The 19,927-nt window shown below is 38.0% G+C and overlaps 1 protein-coding gene across 1 annotated transcript in view; it reads right to left on the bottom strand.

Moving 5' to 3' along the window:
* The window catches only part of nlgn2b (neuroligin 2b), a 79,593-nt gene extending 60,393 nt beyond the window's left edge, over positions 1 to 19,200 (bottom strand). The window contains 1 exon segment of the mRNA XM_034115151.1: positions 18,691 to 19,200. The gene's annotated coding sequence lies outside the window, so the exon portion shown is untranslated.
* Positions 19,201 to 19,927: the final 727 nt, after the last annotated feature.

The following is a 19,927-nucleotide window of genomic DNA, read 5'->3' as shown; positions in this document are numbered from 1 at the left end:
GATAATGTATAAGTTGATTTACTTCGATCTACTGTACTGTGTTAAATCACCACAACAATATTACAAAAAATATACTGCATATTAAAGCAAACTATTGTAAAGGTAAAAGTATGAGCATAACAAATTAAAGAAGTGTAAACATTTACATTATTATGATTATTTAATATATAAAGACTATATATTATTGAATTACAATTAAGATAATAAGATTAGATATACTTTATTTGATCTAAAATATTGATGTTTTTTCGTTATAGTAGCTTGTGAAAACCATAACAAATATGTGATTAAATGCTCTTCAGCAAACACAACTACAGAGCTGCAAACATTACTGAAGTACTGAAAGTCCAGGAAACAAACTGAAGACCAAAGTTCACCCAGTTGTCTTTGTGTATTTGTGAATGAAGCGCCATCTCATGGTTAAATCCTGAATTTGAACAAATGGGGAAATCTGGCAACGCCCTCTGAGGAAATAGTGGGAGGGCTTTACAATCCCAGCCACTGGTAAACGCTGGGTTTTTGGTTGGAATCCGCTGGGTGGAGTCCTTTCTAGAGTGCTACATCTGTACTTCAGACAACAGGATGCTACAATCTTCAATAAACAACATCAATTTCACTTCAACATATATTTATTATGAGAAAAAACTTGTTCTCTGGGTTGATTGAATTCAAATCATCTATTCAAATGTTATAGGTATAAGGTTTACTCAAAAACTTCTGTCTGTGGCCTTAAAATAGTTGTAGAGCAATATCTACGTTTTTTACAATTCTCAAATGTTGGTGGTTGTAAGCTCGACCTGCTCACCACAAACCTGAATACGTTTTCCATACACAGGCAGAGGATGAGTAAGCGTAGAGTTGTGAGGGTGTATGAAAAGAGTGAGGTCAAAATGAAGAAGGAGAAGAGGATGGCCTAAAAAAGAGTGAGGAGGAGTAGAGACCGATGGCAGGAAAGAGGGAAAAGTCTTCATGGCTAAAACAGGGGGGCAGATGGCTAAAACAGCGGGGCAGGTGCCGACAGCAGGGGGGGGGGGGGGGACATGCGTGGTTAAGTGGTTTGCTGAATGTCACGTTATAGCTTATCCTGTATAATCCCCTTTCTTAAAGCTCCACCATACTGATGAGTTTGTGAAGATGACACTTACAGCATATGCATGGTGGTGCCATTAAAAATATATCTTAATTATATTTCTCTCCCATCAATGACCTCATTACTACTGTGCAGGATTAATTAATGAGAGAAATAATGTAAATAACTGAAAGAACAAAACTTTTTCAAGTGAAGGGCTGCCCTTGAAGAAATTATTAGTCATATAACACACATACAATTTTGAAAATTGATTTAATCGACAGATCTGTAAAACTGAGTTTCCCCATTCATTAAAAAAGCCTAAAGACATGTGCAAACTAATTGATTCAAAAAAGCTTAGTTGACATAGACAAAAATGATTTATTATATGCCCAATTGATGTAGAAGGGGCAGCCCTAAGACACTTCAAAGATTTAGTCGATGATTGATTCGTTTGTTTAAGCGCCAGACCTGTAAAACTGAGTTTCTCCATTATGTTGGCATGAAAAAAAGTCAGCCAGAACAATTTTTGCTGACACCAAAATGTCACAGAGGGCAGCCTTATTGACTTGTATGATTTAATCGACAGAAAATCTGAGTTTCTCCCAAAAAACTATGCAAAATAATTGAAAAACCGTTTCTTAGAATTAGGTAATTAAGAATGAAAAAAGCTTTAAAAAGATGATACAACAATGAACAAGAGATGTCTGACCAATGCTGTCTTTATGTTCAGCATTAATGTTCTTCCGCATAGTTCTATAATTTGGTTTTATGTATAACACGAGCTATGGAGCAACTCTGAAAGCCAGCACTCAGAGCCAGAGCTTCATTTTACATCAAAAGTGCCAATACTTTTTTGTTGCGCCGTACATATTTTCAAACAGCCATCCTGCCATCAAAGTTTCCCTCGCAACTCATTTCAAACCAATTCAATTTCAGTGGTGTCAAAAGAGAGGTAGCTTTACTGCTTGCTTTGGTTTTATAAGCCTCAGTCGGAAAATAAAAGGATCTTTTTCTAGGAGGCAATAATCTTGACTTATCTGAACAAGTACAGAATGTTATTGAGCATTTCTTTTAATACATTTTTTAATATGCTCTAATTACTGCAGGGCATTATTTGAAAAAAGTTTCATAGAGCAGAGAAACTACCAGGTTATAGAAACAGTATCAAACTACATTCAAATATAAGCTATTTTGGATGCAAAGCCAATTAAACATCTCCTGCCAGCAGAGCATTACGTAATGAAGCTTTTTTCAGTCAATTTATCGTAAAAATTGATTTTAGGGGCAAATGGCCGCTTATGTCTTCACTAATAGCCCTGCATACTAATTAAGACATTCATTTAGATGTTGCAGTTGTCATATTTACACTAGTCTGTCTATGTTAACAGCAGCATTGTGAGCATATCTTTGTTTAGAGGGTCTAATTATTCTTCATTTATTAAATGTGTTTCAGTTTTAAACTTGGATGTGTAAGAAAAGTCCACACTTATGGAGTATATACTTTTTCGCTTCCGTCAAGGCCAAAGACACAACAACAAACGTAAATAAGTGTTTTTTAAATACCTGACATTTCTCAGCATTCCCCTATTCTAGATTTCTCTCTATGCAACTGTCCCCATTCTTATCAAACATACACCAGCTGGGAGAAATCACTTTAATTTGAACTGTGTGTGTGCTTAATTGACCTATCATGGCAGTCTCTGTTGTCGTAGTAACAAGAATGCCCTTGCCTGGTCCCCATCATCTGATCATGCCAGTTATGTCCTGAAAATGGCATTCAAAATGTGTTTGTTTGGGTATTTATTTATCCTTTGAGTGAATAAATAATGCGTATCCACTTATACTTGAATGATGTGTTTTGCTACCTGCTACCCCCCCCCCCCCGCTTGAATCCCCATTGGACAGTGTAAAACAAAAAGGAAGCATCCTGAGAGACACATGTCAGCACCTGCATTGCTCTTACATAACATCAAGTAAGTACAAAGAAATACTAAACTGGAAAAAAGCACATATGATTGACACAGCAATACTCATACAGGAGTGTGCAGTCAATTGGTGGGGGAGGGGCAGGGGGGGGGGGGAGCGCAGCTTCAGTCTGGATACTGCACCAGTGTGGGCAGATAAGGGCTGTGCATTTTCAGATGAAGTGGCATGAATTTGAAACAGTAAGGTGGGAACAAAGAGTTATATTAGTGACACAGAGTGATATGTATATGTAATGAGACAAAAGAGGCTGCAGAGCTTCTTTTGGATTTTTCTGTTAAGGTTCATAGTAAATGACAGTGGAGGGTTACCCATTATTTAAGGGGAGATACCTGGAAAAGTAAAACTAAGGGAATGATAAAATAAAATGTTATGTTACGCCTTTAGAGAATTTGACTTAAAGGTAGGGTACTGTATGTAAGTTTGAGAAACCGGCTCGAGATACACTTTTTGTTATATTCCATGGAATGCTCTTAACATCCCGATAGCAATGAATATCTTAAGTGCTTTGACAAAAAATCCATAAAAAAATGTCATCTGTGGAAGTTGTAGTACTGTAAAAAGCACGACCAATCATTTTAGCCGGCCCGGCTAAAATAACTGGATGGCCTACCTGCCTGTCAGCCTTCCATCTGTGCACAAACTTATCTCGTGCCCTCATTGGTCATGTGCGCGTTCGTGTGTGTTGGAGGAGGGGCTCTATAAGGAAGTGGCAGATGTCCTCCGGTCGTGTATTTTCAAATTCTAGCGATCTCGAGCCGGTTTCTCAAACTTACATACCCTACCTTTAAGCAGATCATGTAGCTGAGGTACATATATGCCTTGGATAAATCAGAAAGACTGATTTGGTGATTTGTTTAACCTAATTAATATACACTAATACACTCTGTAATGGCTATTTAAAGCTACAGCTCCTTTTGCCCAAAAAATTGGGCTAAACTTTCTTAAGCTTAATTGTCTTTATTTAGTTAACCCAATAGTGACAAATGGGAGTCAGTACCACTATTTTAATTGTCCTATAATGTATAGAGGGGGATTATATTACAATATAGCAAAACATATGTTAAAGGGGACCTATCATGCAAAATGCACTTTTGTACGTCTTTTATACATGAATATGTGTCCCCGGTGTTCCAGGGAACTCACCAAGTGTCAGAAAACACAACCCTCTCTATTTTCCTCCATACCCAAATCTCTAAAAACGGGGCTGCAACGGATCTGATAAAGACTGATCCAGATTTGAACATTTCTCTGATGTCAGGACGGAGGAGCTGACATCTGACACTATCAGGGGAATGAGAGGTTGCCGTGGCATGGTAACAGCATGGTAACACGACGCTCGTAACTCGGCCCCCTCCTTTGCAGGGGGGCGTGGTCAGCTGCAGCGCATGCAAAGACAAAAGGAGGAGAGCAAAATAGAGCGAAATGAGGCATGGCTAAAATGCATGATCTGTTTGGTATTTTGAAAAAGAAAACGTATAAATATACCTTATATAGGTATGGCCCTACAATATATTATTCAAATATAGCATGATAGGTCCACTTTAAATTGGTCTTTGATACGGAGGAGGATTAGGGCAACATGTGAAAACATTTTATGAGATCTGACCAAAAGTGTTGTTTGGAGTTCTCCGAAAAATGTCATAATTCTGAAGAAAAAGTCAGAAAATAATTCTATTTATTTTCGGAAAATCTCAGAATTCTGACTTTTTCCTCAGAAATCTGACTTTCTGAGGCTTAATGTTTTATTAACATATAAATGAGGTTTATTTAAGCTTTTGTCTAAAATAGGTTATTACAATTTGTCAATAGATGACTCGAATAGAATAACCCATTCACATTAACACGTCCACTTTGGGGTTGAACCAATTGGCCAGGAAGGATATTTTCCACTGATATATTTCCTATGTTTAAAGATATTATAAGTTGAAAGTTCTAAAAAAACAAACATCCATTGTGTGTTCTTGCAGGGCCCTCTGACGGTCTAAAACATTTATATAACTTTCCCAATTATCATCCTACTTGTGACGTATTTAGTCAGAAATAGTGATAGTTGTTATGTAAGTATTGCCAAGCCCTCTTTTAGAGAAAACCCCACACCGGAAAATTATCACAAAAAAGATGAGCCTTTAACCTGTTAACCCCTGGGCCGGGTTTTCAGGTCTCAGGCTCGAAAATGACATTCCCAGAAGAAATGACTATAACTTCACTTCTAAAAGGGGTAAATTAATAATCTTTTTTCTCAAAGCAATGATAAACCTGTGAGTTGGATGTAGAAAAGTCAGAATCAATATAGAATCTTTTTATTTTAAAGTAAATTCAGATTGAACATAGTAAACATTTTTTAATTATAGTGTCCGTCCAAAGAAAAAACTTTACTTATAGTGAAAACCAGGCACGTGCACACATAGACATCAAAGTGGGCTTGAGCCCCTTCCCTTTTTCTTCCTCCAGAGAAAGTGCCCTTTTTCCTCCCTTTTTTTATTTTTTATAAATGAATATATATCTACTGCTGTTTGTGCACAGTTTCCCTTTCCAAAAATATATTGATTGAATACAAAATTAAAATATCAGGAGATTAGACTGTGAAGTTCCGTAGCTCTCCCTCCCTCCCTCCACGTCTCCTGCACAGCGGTGCAGACATCGGCAGTCACTTCAGACACACAGGTAGCAGCACCTTCCACTTTACTGTCCCATGTTATGCCGGCTTTTCTTGGCTTATTTTGAAGCTGAGTGGTGATGAACAAATTACTAAACTGCCAGTGCCTCGAGTTTACAGCTAATCAGCTAAAAGACAATAACAAATATAGTTAACTAAGATAGGCTACTAGCTAATGGATAAGTTAGCTCAAGGTTTAGCTAAGGCAATTTATCATGGGCATACAGGCTAATGTACTGTACTTAAGGGGAGACACTTAAAGTGAATACAGTAAAATATGTATCTAATAACGTCATCACAATCGCCACATTGATATGCAAATTAGGCATTAACTAGGCCTAATTAAAATGCGCTAATTTGCATGCAGTTACCAAGGCATTGCAGGTGGAAAGGATAAAACAAAAAATCACCTCACAACTTCCCCAGATAGTTACTTACGTCAAGTCAGTATTTTCCCCAGAAATGTTATGTTTATATGCAGATTAGCTTTAAATCTATAGATGAATTCAGACATGGTAGTAAAACGAACACCATTTATATGTGTTTCTTGGAAGTTTTATTTCCATTAGAGTGAAAGAAAACATGGAAGCAAAATAGACCAAAATAACAAGTACATGAAAAAACGATATGTTTGCCTGTAATGTCCTTAAACAGTAACTTCATAATTCATGATTGTTGGCTGCTCATTTAATAACTATTAATTGTACTAGTTTGTTGTCTGCTCTTGTGCATAGTGAATACTAAAGAAGACCATTGTCTGTGTGTTAGCTGATTATTTTGTAGAATTCGGTTGAGTATTAAACAATTGCGTGAGTGTGAGGGTATTCAAATAAATTGGTCAGTAAGTCAGAGATGTGCAACTATATTTCACTTTTTGTTTTAAATTCTTTTTTTATAAATGATTATGGGAAGTGCCCTTTTTCTCACTTGAGCACCTGCCCCCCAACATGTCTGTGCACGTCCCTGGTGAAAACCACCCTTGAATGATGGGATAGTAGACTAAAAGCTTTAGGAATCCAAACTATAACATATAATAAATACCCTGTATCAAGATTGATGCAAAACAAGTGACATTCAACCTTTTTAGAGAGGCTTAGCAAAAAAAAACACCTCTGGGGTCATTTGGGTGCATTTTCCATATCTCTGGCCCCCCTCGGTCGATTTTGATGATTGACACCTCTTTTGAACCGTTAGAGCCAATAGAATCGAAGGGAAGTCCCTAAAATCCATCTAAACATAACCCATTGGTGAATGAGTGATGTGTAGCCAGAATGCCTAAAACCGGAAGCTGGGTTGTAGCTCTAATAGCAGCTAATATGAAATCTCCGTTTTTGACAAAAATGGAAGGATGGATTATCAGTAATCATTTCAAAGTGACACAGACACATTGGATTAACCTATGGATTACCAGCAAAGGTAAGACTATTTTCCGTGTTTGCTCCGTAAAGCTACGTTGTGTGATGTCTGGGTTTGCTTCCCCTGCCGCAAATTTTGATCGCTCAGTGATGATACTTATATTTCTAGAATCTGTGGAATCTCAGCTTGCTAGCTGATATCTTGTTTGTGCAGATCCCATAAGTAATAAAGTATTTCTACCGTGAGTTCTGTGCTAAGTGCGTTAGCATTTTTTCGCTCAGGGCTCACAGGTTAAAATTATTTGATGCTAAGCTTGTTTGACTGATGTTTTTTTGTTATTAAGATAAATGTTTAATTGTCAAATATAAAAGATATGCATGGGAGTTAAGAGGTACAATGACTAAGCTCCAATGAGTTGAAAGAATTGTGTGAAAAGTTGAATGTGATTAATTCTTGACTTTGAACTGCAGATGCTCAAAGCTATTTTTGATATGATCACAGCCACCCTTTCCTAATTTACTGCTCCTCAGTCTGAACGTATCCTGCATCCTTTTGGTTTCCGTGCTTGTGTTTGTTTACTTTGTGTCCTTCACTGCTGCTAAGTCCCTGCTCCCTAACTGCTGTGGTGATGCACTGTACTCCAGCTGAGCTGTATGCAAACAAATTAATAATTCAAATGTTTTCAGAAAGGCTGGCATAACCCGCATAGTGTTTCACCTCTTTGGAAACCCACCATCCTTTTTTTTCTGAAAATAAACCAGAGTAGTTCTATATGTGTAAATGCAGTTACTCTCGCAATATTGAAAGGGTATCCCAAGAATAACAAATTGCGATGTTGTTTGCTCAGGAAAAGGAAAAGTGGCTCTAACGTTTTGAGTAAGAACATTTGCCTTTTTCTTATTTACAGCAGTCTTTTCCTTATGCTAACTATATACCTTTTTACAGATACACTGCAACCTTAAAATGATCAAGAAATAACGTGAGAACGCAAATGTCCAAATCATTTATTAGTCAAACAGATTTTACCCGGCCAGTTTATAGTCTTAATCCTGTAAAATGTCCGAATGAGCCAATGGGTGGATAGTGCCGTTCCTTGTCTGGAGAAAATCAAGAAGTCGTGTTGATAACTTTAGTTTATGGATGTTGTGGAACCAGAAGAAAACAAAAATCCAAGAGGAAGGGTCTTTAATACAAAGACACCAACAGAAAATGTCGTACTGAAGAGACGAAATTCAAAAAAGATAACTACGGACAAATCAGGTAACACAAGAGACTCCGTTGTTCATGACCAAATTACGAACTGGCTACGTGAACTCTTTGTTACTGCACATCCAAACACACCTTGTATTAACCAAATAGAGTAGTCCTCATACAATAGTCATACAATCTCCCATTGTATGTCGGATTTGTAGAATAAGATAAGATAAGATACTGTAGTACTTTATTGATCCCAATTTGAGAGATGTTTGCGTTGTAGCAGCATAAAAAAGACATGGCATTGTACAATAAAAGTTCAAAGACTAGAAATAAACAAGAAAGTAGCAAATACACATGAATTAACAAGGTATTATGTATACATACACATAAATATATGACCGATGGAATATTTAAATATATAACAGATTATATAAATGTGAAATGTACAGTGTGTTTTTATTCCAAGAGAAACTATGGAGCAGAGAGTTCTCTTCCAGCCAGAGGTGATTTATTGTACAATGTTATATTCAATAGAAGATTCCGACAACAAAGTTATTCGCTGGACATTGTCGGAGATCATATGAGAACATGGGTAAAGGATTCTAGTTGCCTTACTTAAAAAGCAAATGTTAATTCTTAACCTTCGGTTTAACCTTTATCCTAACATAACTTATAATTGTAAAGGTTTTCATGACATTATACCACCTTTTCGACACTGTTTATGGTTAATATTCTTCAATGCATTGCATTAGCCATTTAATGTATATACGGATAAGTGGCTTTCATACGCTTTCTACCTCGCAAAAGGAATTCACTTGCTTTAGCATCTGAGCTTCATAAAGATACTGCTAATGCAAAAAGGACATCATGCTACTGCTTTTAAATTAAAGCTTTTTAACTGGAGAAAGATAGAAGGCTTATTACACAGAAAATGTGACGTACAGTATGTGTGGCTGCTGATAGCACTAATAGCAATATAGGGCTTTACATCTATACATTCTGAAAGTATTATCTTTAATAATTTATGATGGCAAAAAAGGAAGGCCAATCTATGATACTAATTTGAGATGCAACACATACTGTAGATCATATGTTATTACACATTGGCATAAATCAATGGATACACAGGGCAAATCAATATTATAACAATTTGTCTACAGCTATATTAAAGGTCCTTCAAACCTCATGTAGGTAGGGGTGTTCTTCAGAGGAAAAGGAAAAAGCCCTCGATATAATTGGAATTTTCGAAGGCAGATTTTTGAAAACGGAGGATCTATTACAACTGGAAACCAAAAGAGAAATAACATGCTATGGAATGTAGCAGGTGTGCTATGTTTGACCACAGACAATCCTAATTATGGGTAATACAACCATCAACAAGTCATGCAGCTGGTCTAACAGATACACACTGCTCATCTGTTCCGGGCGGGGAAAAACAGACTGGATCCTTTTTGGAGCCAGAAGAGTTCAGCAACACGTTATGGAACATAAGCCTGCTTTATTGTCTCACACTGGGGGAATTTGGACTCAGAATCATCGTTCATTTCACTAAATACATACAGTTTACTTTGCAAGCTGCCACAACACAAAACTGCTTCTGAAATGTAAGGTCGTCTTCAGAGGAAAGTCACGTTCAGTGGAAGGGGGCTGGCTGCATTGATGACAGTAGAGTTACAGTATAGCGCTGTATGAGATGTATCCTGCTGAAGTGCCCAAAACTGTTAGAGAAGTTTCCTGTACTCCAAAAGTACTGCTCTGAGGTCAGCTGAATAAAAGATGGTGGACTTAGGTTTCAGTGCAAATACTGACTATTAAACTGGACACTCCAAGACCCTAGTTCATAACCTTATACATTTTAAATAACCATTTGATGTGTTTTTTTACAGTGTTAAAATAATATTGTTCTTTTTCCCCTCTTCTTTAAACAGCGTTTCTGAATGGTATTGTTGTATGCGTTGCTGTTGCAATGACAACTGGATTGCTCTCCGTCTATAAGCCTACTAGCGACAAATTCAGCAACTTATTCAGACCATTATTCAGGGGAAATGCGAGAAATGTTTTTAATGTATTATATTGTTATCCTTTTTGAATGCTGCTCAGAACAATCGTGGTCCAGGAATCCTTTGCCAACAGTGTGAGGTCTTTGTCTCATGCAATGTCTTTATCAATATGCAAATGAGTGTACAACGTCATCTGGAGACTATGAGCGTTGTGGCTACTTTAATTAAAAAGGAGTTTGTCACTTTTGTGCATTTTGTTTTCTACAGATACTTCAGTTGTTCCACATGTCCACTATCTGGGATAGGAACTGAAAGAACTTGCATTGATACTCTTTGTTAATGGCTACTGGTGAAAATAACCTCACTATCCTCCTGTTTTGGTTGTGTGCATTAATTCATCATCACGCAGCCTCATGAACCCTGCACTTGGATATAAAAAGAGTCCAAAAACATAATTAAAGGAAGGATTCTTGATAATTTGCCAGAATGTTTATAACTACACCTTTGTTTTCATTTTTAAACATGTACTCCTGTTATGTAGTGCAATGGAGCATAACATTGGTTCAGGTTGGGCACTGGGTGCCTGCTTGCCATCACCAGATCAGTATCAGCTGACTCCTACAATCACCTATCAGATTAAAACACGGTAAAGAGGTGTTTTTGACAATCTGACGAGCTAACACTTTCACTCCTGTGATTATTTATGTCACTGCTTCTGTTACGGGTCGGATGCCACGCGGACTCTGCCCAGCTGCTTGTTGAGCGCTTTCAGATGCAGAGCATTTTCCACAGAGTGCATCTGGACATCTATCTGCAGTAAATCATCCTGAATCCTTTGATGTAAGCGTCTGACTGAACTGCCTGACATTTTATGAGAGCCCTGCACAGAGTGGAGGTTGTAATAGTCCACAATGCAGCCCCTTGGATACAAAACTTTACTACAACTGATCTTGATGCTCACAAAGTTCAAGTGATTTGACAGATTGTTGGATAAAGGGGTTGAGGACACAGTGATGGGCATTCATTTAGTAGTTTATAAATAAAAAAGGCACAACTAAAATCCAATAAAGCTTTGACATTGTGTTCAAGGAACCAACAGCAAGACTCAACAGAAAACGTCCCTGCACTGGAAAAGAAGGAGCTCAGAGCATTTAGAAGGGATGGAAAGTGGCAACAGTGCTTTAGAAAGCAAGTTTGAATTTGTTTGACTAACTCTGTCCTGTCACTGTAAAACAGGTACGCTGTTTTTCACTTAATTCACATTTATCATACAAAGAAATACTCCAGAGCCTTACTGTTGCTATGAAAATCATATATCTTTTAACATAATTTAAAAAAGTTAACTAGTAAAGTGAGAATTTACAAAAATGTGTCAAAAAATGTAATATAGTTATCTGGGTGATTTTGTTTTTTAATCTTAAAATTCAATTTTTCATGGAATCCCATCAGAGCACAAATATTATACTGCCTCTATAATACCTAACCTATAACACATTTGTTACAGCAAAAGGAAATGGATTTTGTAACAGGAATGCAAACACTATGTATAAAATGCCTGTTGCCCACCATTTAAGTGAAGAGCATTGTGGGATGCCTGTTTGTTGCACAGGGCTTCATCAGCGCAGGTACGTTGACATTTAGTTGATTAAAGGTCAAGTACAGTACACCAAACAATTTAATTAAATAAAATCAGCAAGAGAGGCAACAATTCTCAAAATATGTTCATTGAAGCCCACCGTACTCAAAGTAAGGTAGAAATTGAAAAGCCTTTTTCACAGAGTAGAGTCTTATAATTAGATTATTATTCATTTCAGTGCTTGTCAGTGTCTGCCTCAGATCATAGCCATGTCTTAAAATGTCTGTGGATTACATTGTCTGAGATCTTACTTCCAGCCGCATTGCCTTTTGGTTTATATTGTTAATGATTCAGAAAATTCACACTTAGTGACTACACCACTGCGCCTTTTTGTTTTCATTCAATGTGTGTCAATCTTGGCTGATTTTCTTTTCTCTAATGGTGTCTTTATGTTACAGTAGCTACAATGGGTTTCCACAAGGCATTGAGTGCATTGCCATTCACCAGACCGCAACAACATACTGTGTGTTTTTTGTTCCACTGGTCAACGCTCTAGGAGAATAGTGAGTAAACGGGGTACGTTATTAACGTGTCCTTTAGCACAATAACTCATTAGGCATTGAAGTTTCCCATTGTGTCAAAATCAATGAAACAAGCATTATCTAACATCATTCTGCAACATGAATGGCCTATAGAGAGGTGCAATGATTATTTATTTTAGGCCAACTCGGAAGTTAGCATCGCAAGGGGTCCCTTGACAAAATGCAATGATTTCCCCATTGGATCTAGTTATTTATAGAAAATAAGCTCTGTGGCCAACACATGTTTAAGAAACGTAATGTTTTGTTCAGCAGGATAATCTCCACATATTCAAAACACTTTATGATTTTCGAAGCGTAAATGCAATTGGCAGGAGTAAAAAGCTCACGTTACGCTATAAACGAACTACATCGCGGTCGCATGGCTGGGCTTCACCACCGCTAAGTTAAAGGCGGATTCTTGATGACGCTAAGTAGTAGGGCTGCTCAATTAATCGTATTTAAATCGCAATTACGATTATGGCTTGCAACGATTACGAAAACAACGTTTTAACGAAATAAAACGATTATCTTTTTTTATTTCTTTTTCAAATGCATTTTTTTTTTATTGGTTTTTCAGTTGAATTATAAAAAAAATGTCTCCAATAAATGGATGTTTTCAAAGTAAATGGATAATCGTTTTTACTAATCGTGATATCAATTATTGACCAAAATAATCGAGATTATGATTTTTGCCATAATCGAGCAGCCCTACTAAGCAGTTTAATTTAGTCATAAAACAAGCACAGTTTTTAAGTGAGCTTCGGACATTCACATGGAGTATTTACTGACGTATCTTATTTCGTAGAATGGTATCTTCAACGATCTCCCGTTAACCACAGACCTTATTTCAGGCTTCTAACACAAACACGTTCAAAAAACCATTAACTTCGAGACGAGGGGACAGGAAGGGGTAAAATAGTACGTATTTTCTGAATTGTAGGACTCATTACTGGACCACTCTTTTATGTTGCCATCTACAGTTGTCCCAAAGACATAATGTACTGTTGGCTACATTTCAAAATGCGTTTCTGTGCAAAATACTGCCCACGCCATGCTTAAGAGAGATCAGGTGCTTAATGCATGGGCTACGTCATAAGAGAGGTGAATTATGAGTAGTGTAGTTCAATGATAAACTACCACTGCTTGAAAGAATGTATTTCTTACATGCCAGACTTTGTGCAACACTGCCAACATTATATCAGAGAAGTAAGTGTTAAAGCTGCTTAATGAATCACGTCTGATGAATCGTAGGTTGAAACTTTGCAACACAGGAAAGGTCACGTGTCCCGTTATAATGGGCTAGAATCTCTGCCTCTAATAAAAAGGCACATTAAATGACCAGATATTTGAATGGGGATCTGTGTGATATTCCCCCCAGACTTCAGAAGACAGGACAGCACTCATCCTTGCTTATCTCATGGATGACTGTTATGTGATATTGTTGAGAGGAGGTTACACAAGATGGTTACCATGGTATTTGGACAGGCGTTTTCTCCAGCTTTCCTTTGCTCACGGTGAATGGGTCAGGTCAAGCTAATCTCCTGCTCTTCTCCTCCTTGTCCGTGACGTGACTGAGAGCTGGGTCATTTTAACCTGTCTCTTTCTCTGACTTGACACCTTTGGGCAGAAATTAAAGCTCCTAGCCTCCATCACAGCATCTTGACCATTAACCCGGGCAAGTAGTCCTTTACATTGGATTCTGCACCTCGGTTAGAAACCATGCTGGTCATATCCCTAGTCGATACTTTAAAGCTGGTCAAAAACTAATTAATATAGGCTGAATTTCCATGCTGCTAAGCTGACTTTTCTTCAATTTTAAAAATTGTAAAAAAACTAGAAAGAATTCCGTTTTTATGCTATTAATGTGTAGCTTTCTGGACTGCAAATCAATGCAGTGCAGTTGGTGCAGCAGTTAGAAAGGATACGTCTAATCCCAATGTCCAACCCCTGAGCCCAACGGACATTACAGATTTTGAAGAATGTTCTTGATATATATCTGATGACTTGTGGTATGACCATACAAAAAAGATGGTGAGAATACAAGCGCTGTCCAGTGGGCCTTTCGAGTGCTTGAAACCACTTTGAAAATGTACAATCCTGCAGACTCTCCTTTAGGGACTGACACACAGTTCATAGAGTTGTGCCATAAAAACAAAAATAGGAGGGAAACCTCAGAAGAGACACAAAATTGATATCATGGAAGGTGCTGGCTTGGAAGTAATGATGACAAGTTGATACAGCAGTATTACTATTTTACCAATCTTGGAACCAATCAGCTATGACTAAACCTGGGACCCCAATTTCGTGGCTTCTAATTTAACCAGCAGATATCCAAGCTAAGACTTCTTATACTGTGACGGTCTATAGTCTACATGTTTTTTCTACAAGATTTCTGTCTTTTTTGTTTGCCACACAAGTGTTTACCAGAATTCTGTTGAAAGAGATTACTATGTTACAAACACCAATCACTTTTTAAATTACTTCATTATTTTTTAAGCCTTAGTGGCAGATTAAATACCTGACCACTGGACTATGAGTGGTCAAAAGAAACGGTAGTTGCATGGCAAGTTGAAAATCTGAAAACCTGACGCTATACTCACACTGTCGTCCTGGATAATGTGTTTAGGATACAGTACACAAATACAGTTGTTTAATGTATTGAACAGTATGCCAATGGTAATGAAGCAGTGAATGTTGACGTACATGAGGTATATCTTAGTGTTTTTAACTGTAGAAACAATTTCTGGAATTGTGACACCCCTACCCTGGTCAAAATTGTCCCTTATGTTGTCATTAAAATGTTACCCTTGTTCAATGCTTCAGCCATAGAGTGAACATTGCAACAGGATCGCCATTTCCCCCAAATGATCTGCTGGTTTAAATTACTACACTACCAGTAATAACGGTCACAATGATGTTTGGTAATTTCTCTCTAGCCGCATCCTTGATCTGCAGTTCCTACAATGAAATGGTATGGCAAAGGCACATCAAGTGCAAATGCAAAACATGAGAATATATAATGACTTGACATTTAGAATGCATATCATTTTTGCAATTTTTTTTTTTTTTTTTTTTTGCAAGTGTGAATACGTCTTTGCAAGGAGACCACTCGTTTAACACTTTTTCCAGTGCGGCCTCTTGTGATGGCAGCATGACACTGTACAGCATCTAATGAGGACTTATACTGTAGATATATAAGCATTTTTTTCTTTTTTAACTAACAGTACTAAGAGCATTACATTAAAAATGTCCGGTTACAGAAAGCAGTGACCATACCACAGACTACTAATGTCACTTTTGTAATTAAACTTTGATATTTCCATGTCATATTTAATGATGTCATCATCCTAAAAAAATAGGTTTTATCTTCAATTTGAATAAAGTGATTAATCGTATTAAATGAATTACTTTTTATTGTCTTTCTGTAAAGAATATATCCAGTCAGAGCATGGCCACCACTAGAATCTAACTATACACATATTATATTACTAATACTATGACTGTAGTCTAATCTGTATCTGTCAACTGTGCAGAGATACTGGGTTTAAACTGAATAAATATACATTATAAAAAGAAAAAGCGCAGTATTCAATTGTTGATTTAGAATTACAATGGCAATGTTAAGAATGAAGCTTCAAGGCTGTAAGCTATTCTGTACAGCCCTAGCACAGACTACAAAGTGGGATGGAAATTGAGAGCTAAATATGCTAAAACATGTAGGAACTATTGAAATAAAACAAAATTGGAACTGCCTTTCATAAAGTTTCATGCATTTTGTGTGCAGATAATATAACTAACCAAGTAAAAATACACATGTATCATACTTTGATGACACCTCTGCTTATCTTCACTTACTACCTACATTGTATAAAGCACATCATAGTCTGTAGTGCTTAATAGTGCAAGGAGCATATGACCATATAGCACCACCAACAGCCTGCTAACATACAGAAGGACTTTAGATTGGCTCATAGCAAAGCTTGTTGACTAAGTGGAACATCTAATATAGTTTATTAAATGGAACGAAACAAATGAATCCACACATAACTGCAGCTTCACATTAAACCAAAGGGCCATTTCACCAACTGCCAAATTCCTTTTGACCCATGTATTGTTTTTAAGTACTCAATGTGCACTTCAATCCATGACAATGCTCTGAGCCATCAGTTAGCAGCTAAAAAAACAATGCAGATTCATTTGTTTTACTTACTCAAGTTTAAGCTTTAACCAACATTACATGTACAGGAATTACAAAAGCCTATGAGTATGGGACAATACCAAGCTAATATACAACTACCCCTTTAAAATGCAAGCCTTTGTTATGGAAATAAGCAAGATGTTTGACAAGGCTGATCTCTCAAAAACAGCTATATAATGTATACAGCATATATACTACAAAACAACTCAGCATCAACCTTGTCCTCCTTGAAGAAAGCTCCGGCTTTGATCCTGTAAGACTGATGAACATTGAACACCTTTCCACACTTCACCTTGCTCACCCAAACATACTTCATTAAACATTAAGACTTAACACGTTTTGTTCTGGATTGTAAGTCTCCGCTACATGTTGTCATCCGATCCATTAATCCGCCATTCTTTCTGGTTTAATTCCATTTATCTTTCCTGTTTTCCCTCTGGAAACCAAGCGACACTGTGCTCACCACAATATTATCTTCATTGGCCCTTTGCTGTAGTTTATTGGATACAATATGCAGGGAACGGTTGCAGTCACAGTATCTTTTGCTTGGTGAGGAAAAACAATGCTGGCAGTTCTAGATGTTAAAGTTTGAAATGTTGTTTGGTTGAGAGATGGTGTATGATTTCACTGTGCTACATCATCTTGTAATGTGATTTGTCACCAAATCCGTCAGGGACTAGAGATTTGGCCCAACACTCACAATTAAGGGTTGATTATTTTCTCGATTAATCATTTGGTCTATAAAATGTCAGAATTTTCTAAAAGCCCATGGTGATGTCTTTGTATGCCTTTTTTAGTCAGTCTGAAACCCAAAGATATTCACTTCAAGATCAAAATAGTTTACAATTACCTATTAATTTGACCACTAATTGTTTGAGCCCTACTAGAAACAAAAATGGACCATCACAATATTGAGATAACGTTCTTATTAGCTTAGAAGAAATATAATTTTAAATGTTCCCAAAAGATATTTAAATGTGGGGGTAGGTATACACTTCTGCTGAATTTTTACTCTGGGTACCATGTACTTCTTTGAGATAAATATTGCAGTAAATAAGGCATGTAAAAGCCAATGGAAGGCGTCAGCCATGTTCTGGTCTATCTAAGTGTCCAAATGCCAGTAACCAAGTTGACATGACGCAGGCTTAAGAAACCAATCACAGCTATTCCAGCAGTACATGGACAAGAGTCATACTAAAAAATTCTACAAAATCACTTTATTGGTTTTCTGATGGATTTTAAATGTCACTTGCCCCAAGCTACGGGCAACGATTCAGTGTAGAAAACGCCATTAAATCTCCAAAAAAGAAAATATACCATTTCTCATCCATGACCTGTCAGAACAGAGGTCCTGTTGTCTGCCATTAACTGAGCACTGCCCAACCACCGCTGAATATTAATGGAGCCTTTCCCTGGATCATCAGACTGTGCATTTAATTCACAATGCTATCTGCATCTTCTCCGGCACAGGCTTCGTGTGTCTCTGTTAGAGCATACTGTGTGTGTCTCAGAGTGTGTTGTGAGGTTTGTTAACGAGCGAGAGGACATCTTCTGAGTTCAAGGCCTGTCACCCACTCTGACTCAGATGAGTTTCTATTGCAGCATGTGTGTTTGATTAACACAGCCATCAACACATTATCGAAATAACCTACACCAAGGGAGAAAATGACATTATTGGAGCCTATAATGTAGCCAAACATCCTGGGTGATTGACAGCCTACATGATGAGTTGATTCCAATTAAATCACATGAATATCATTAGCTGAAAACGACAGATGCTGAAGGCACAAAGTAGTCGGATCATGTTAGGATGTGACAGCTTATCAACAGGCAAGGCCAATCGAAGGCTTCCACTCGAAAGGAAGAAAAATAATGTGCTATAGCAACAAAGTGGCACGAGGATTTACATGGACATCTCATTTCCCCCAATTGTGACAGTGCGTCAAGATGGATAACGTGCGCAATGTGCAAAGTCACCAAAGCGTACATATTGCGCACACATAACACCTATGATAGACAGGAAAATCTCCAGTCACGTTTAGGAGGTAGCGGTGGACATACGGCTTACCTAAAAAAGACTCGATGCAAGCACTGGAATTATGATGATGGCGGTGGTGATGGCCCGTCCATCGGAACACGATTCTTCTGTTTCTATCCTCTGCCGGTGTGTCGATGATGTTTTAACTAGGCCATTTCTTCCCTGATCACAATTATTTCTCAGGAGGGCAGCGCGTCGCAGGCTTTCGCACATCAGAACACCTTCTCGGTGTCCGTCTTTCTCCGGCTTTTCCAAAAAAAGCACACCTCATACATGCCCCCTCCTCCTCTCATCCCTCTCTGACAACACCCTGCTCTGTGCTCCTTATCCACACAGATATTTGGACTTTTCTAATGTTGAGCAGCGAGTGGGAATCAAAGAGGAGAGAGGGGGGGGGAAAGGCGCTCACTGTAAAATAGACGCTAGCGTCAAGACTCTGCGCGTTGCTTCAAAAGTCAACGCAGTGATCTGTCCTCTTTCCTTCATTTGTCCATGTTGGTTATTATAATCCACGGTGTATCTGCCCCCCACCGCAGCACAGCGAGGGCCTGGGGAAAAAACACGGATTGTTTGACTTAAAAAAATAGGAATAGCGCTCTAAAGACACCCCACAAAATCAGGTGTCCAATCTCTTTACGCGCTTGCGTGGTGCGCTCCCTTGGTTTCACTTGTGATGCTCACCACAGACAATAGAGGCTCAGACTGAGAAACAGCGCGGGGATCTTCCGTTTAGCCTTCATGGCTTTAGAAATAGAGCTTTAAATAGTAGCAGTGATATTATTTTCTGAAGCCCGATATCTGCAATGAAGAGGATACCACGGCTCGTGCTTCAACAGCCCCCCCACTCATCTCTCTCAGAGAGATATAGAGAGTAAGAGAGGAGAGAAGATAGAGATGAGAGAATAGAGAGAGAGAGAGAGAGAGAAGAGAGCAGAGAAGAGCGAGGAGGATAGAGATAAGATTGAGAGAGAGAGCTCCTTCGATCCAGCAGCATCGCTCTCTCTATCTATCTCTATCTCTATCGCTCGCTATATCTCTCTCTATATCTATCTAGGAGATATCTCTCTCTCTCTCTCTCTCTCTCTCTCTCTCTCTCTCTCTCTCTCTCTCAGTGCGGTCTAAAGCCTCTCTCTCTCACTCGCTCTCTCTCGCTCTCGCTCTCTCTCTCTCGCTCTCTCATAGGACACCACTTGCAATATTTCAATCCCACTGCTAGTTGTCATGACGAAGAGGTGCGACGCATAATTCAATGAACAAGCGCTCGCTC

The sequence above is a fragment of the Trematomus bernacchii genome, unplaced genomic scaffold (genome assembly GCF_902827165.1).
Source record: "Trematomus bernacchii unplaced genomic scaffold, fTreBer1.1, whole genome shotgun sequence".
Classification (NCBI taxonomy): Eukaryota; Metazoa; Chordata; class Actinopteri; order Perciformes; family Nototheniidae; genus Trematomus; species Trematomus bernacchii.
The sequence above is the reverse complement of the archived record's forward strand: the minus strand, read 5'-3'. Positions and strand labels throughout refer to the sequence as shown.